The following is a 3,505-nucleotide window of genomic DNA, read 5'->3' on the forward strand; positions in this document are numbered from 1 at the left end:
CTTATGTTGCTCCATAGCACTTGCCACTCACAGATATGTTCTATGTTTACTGACCAGCTCCATGGAATCAGAGACTCTGCCTGCGCTGTTCTCTGTCATACTGCCCAACTCCTAGAACAGTGCTCAGGGATACAGCAGGTGCTCAGACATTTCTTGTGCAAGAAGACTGGGACCCACGCTCTTTACACACATTGATAAGATGTATGGTACCCTCCAATACGGGCGATGGCATCATTTTATTCATTCTGATTCATATTGAGGCTCCAAGAGACAACTGACTTGCCCAAGGACACACAACCAGAACCCGGGGCTCCACGTTTTAGAATTTTATCTGCCAGGATCCGAAACCCTCAGTTCATGGACAGAAACCTCACACCCAAAACAGTAAGAGATTTTGCCAGAAACACAGACCCCAAACAAGTCAGACACCCAGGGACACCAAAAGCAGCTCATTGAACACAACCTAAATCAGATTCCAAAAATCTCTGCAGAGAGAGCTCACAACTTGAGTCACAGAATCCCAATCAGAGCAGAGATTCTGTACACTGCGACAAACTCCCTCACACCAGTGGACCAAAGTCCTCTCTCAGGAGATAAATGAAAACTGCTGATCCCTCACATCCTAGAGACAGACCCACAAAGCATGCAGACACCTCCCAACGGAGTACCAAGAACCCCAAAACAGACAGAAGTTCAAATAACTCAGAAACCCCACATTACCTTAAGATAAAGTCCCCAAATAAATCAGAGGACCGACACCCTGGATACAAAACCTCAACCAGCTGGGATACTTTCTACTTTAAGATGAAGCCTCCTTCTCCCCACCCCCACCCAACACTCAACAATCCATGCCCAACAATGTCAGAGACTGTCCGGGACCCCAAATCACAAACTGCTCGGATTTCATAGCCTTGGGTGCAGACCCGGACACGGAGATCTCACACCCAGGGACAGACACACTGCCCAAAGCTCAGAAAAGGCACAGCCGGGCCCACGGGCACACAAACCCTAAGAGACCTTCGATCAGGCGCACAAGATGCACTCACACAAAAGAGCCCACTCACTCGCGAGTCCCCCGAAGACTCAGAGACCTCAAGGTACACAAACAGCAGCTGTGATGCCACACCTAGCGACACACATCCCCAAGTGGCCTGACACGTCACTTCTCAGGCAGGGACACCAAACCAGCTGAGACCCGTCCCTGAACCTTAACGGCACGCATCTGTCTGACGGACGGTGCCGGGCCCAACGCGCCTCGCTTGGCTTGGCTGGCGACCGAGTTCGGGCTGAACGAGAGCGAAGGCGCGCACGTGAGGACAGCGCCGTCACCCGCGCCTCCAGCGTCGGACTCTGCCCACCGGCCAGCGATTGCGCTGAACCTCGCCACCCGCCACCCGCCACCGGCCGCCCGCCGGGGCGGCATCCTCAGCCCCATCGGGACGGACAGTCGGTGCGCAGCGCAACCCGCAGACAAATTTCGCGCTACGAAAACACGCGCACGCGCACGCACACACGCCTCATCCTCGACTCCGGTTGGCAATCGTCGCGCCGTCCCACACAGACGGCCAATAGGGCTGGACCGGCCAAGAGCGAGGCCACCACTGGCCATGCAGTCAGAGGCACGCTGCGCCCGGGAAGGGCTTAGCCCGTCAGTCTGGCCGTGGCCAGTCACCGCCCGGCACTGTCCACGCCCCCGCCCCTCACCACCCGGAACCAATCTCAACCGCCGCGGCCGCCCCAGCTGGCTCAGACCATGTCGATAAGGAGGGGCGGAGTGATGTGTACTTCAGGGCCGCGGCCTCAGAACCCGTGTCCGCTCGGGCTCCCATGCGACAGGAGAATTGAGAGCTCCGAGTCCGGATGGACACGGCGGAGGAGTATGCGTACCCTCGGTGTCGTCAGAAACGCAATGCATCATTTTCAAATGGACCTTCACGGAGGGGACGATCCTACCTCTGAGCGCCTGGGTGGTACGTCCCAGGACACAGCTGTTGCCTCTCGCGCGCCCCTTGGTGGTGCGATCGTGGAATAGCTTGTCCTTGGAGATACCCGTGCACCTTGTTCTAGGCCGGTCCGTAAAGGGTGGGAGAGCAAAGTCAGCATCAAAGTACAAACCCCAAGTTCGCTGCAGTCTTGGATTCTTGAAAAGGTCTCCTAAGCTGACATTTACCTCCCTGCAGTGGCCAGTGTGATAACAGGGAGTGTTTGTTGCGAGCGTTTTTTTCTGCGGGTTGAGCGAAGTGCTGGCTTGTGTCTCCCTGGGGAAGGCAGAACAGGTCTAGCGGGCATACCCGGCCACACGCCCCAAGGGACAGGAGGGCTAGGGCTCCCGACTGGGGTCAGAAGGACTGGTGTGGGGCAGGTCTCAGTCCTTGACTGTCAGGAGTAGGCGAGAGAGACAGCAGGATCATCGGTCATGTTAGGGATGGGGCCATCTCCCAGGGGCCCCAAGGACACTGAGTAGGTGAGATGAAGACCAGGACGGGCTTTGTCGCAGTCCTGTCACCCCTGAACATGTGCCCTACGGGACCCCTCGGCCCGTCAAGCTATGCCTCTCGCCACAACTTTGCACTTACTTATTCACTCCTTCATTCATCTGTTTCCCAGAGAAGACTTTCGGGCTTCATAAAGAACAGAAGACGTTTATTTGAGCCAAAAGAATTGCCACCCGGAAGACTGCAGATCCAGATGAGCAACCCACACTGTTCCCCGGAGAGAACAAAGAAAGGCAGGCTTTAGAAAGGCAATGACCAAAAAGTGTAATTCTCTTACACGAATGAAGGATTGCCGGCTAGGTTAGCGGGGATCGGTTAGCTTCAACATGCAAACGAGGAAGGCAGAAACAACAGGAAGGAGGTAGAGTTCATACGTGTCCATACGGCAGTGGTCGTTCCAGATTCATTCAGGACTCAGCCTTGAGCCGTGTTCAGCATCAGGGTGACAACTCGATGGCAGCCCTGAGAACTGAGGCTCAGGATGTACATAGGCCCCACTTCCCTAACGGCCTCCGACTCCATTTTAAGTAACTCTGTCAAGCAGTGGTTGTTCAAAGTTATTTTCTTCTATTATTGTGCTTGGTCTCGCCAGACAATGTGTCAGCCACTACAAAGGGAGTTGGGAATACAACCATGTGGAAAGATAAGAATAAATGTCCTCATGGAGCTTATACTCTATTGAGATCATGCAGCACAAAAATGTAAGTAATTTGTCAGGTGTTGGAAATTGCTGTGATTAAAATTAAATCGGAACAATGAAATAACGTGTGGAGCATTTCTAGAAGCAGCGGCAGAGGAAAGCGTAAGGTGGTGACATTTGAGCTGAAACCTAGGAGAGATGAACATGTGGGAGAAAGTCGTCCCAGACAGAGGTAAGAGCCAGTGGGAAAATGCGGCAGTGGAACTCGGGTCCTCACGTTTGAGGTTTAGTGTAGCGGGCGGCGCGTCTGGCACAACATGATCGTGAGAGAGGTAGGATATGAGGTGGTCAGAGAAGAAGGGGGACAAGG

The 3,505-nt window shown here is 54.1% G+C and overlaps 1 long non-coding RNA gene across 1 annotated transcript; it reads left to right on the plus strand.

Moving 5' to 3' along the window:
- The first annotated feature begins 2,037 nt into the window (after positions 1-2,037).
- Positions 2,038-3,001, plus strand: LOC107507000. The gene is made up of 2 exons (XR_001596046.2): positions 2,038-2,149; positions 2,608-3,001. It is a non-coding gene; the product is annotated as an uncharacterized LOC107507000 (long non-coding RNA).
- Positions 3,002-3,505: the final 504 nt, after the last annotated feature.

This window comes from Rousettus aegyptiacus, unplaced genomic scaffold (assembly GCF_014176215.1).
Source record: "Rousettus aegyptiacus isolate mRouAeg1 unplaced genomic scaffold, mRouAeg1.p scaffold_m13_p_9, whole genome shotgun sequence".
Classification (NCBI taxonomy): Eukaryota; Metazoa; Chordata; class Mammalia; order Chiroptera; family Pteropodidae; genus Rousettus; species Rousettus aegyptiacus.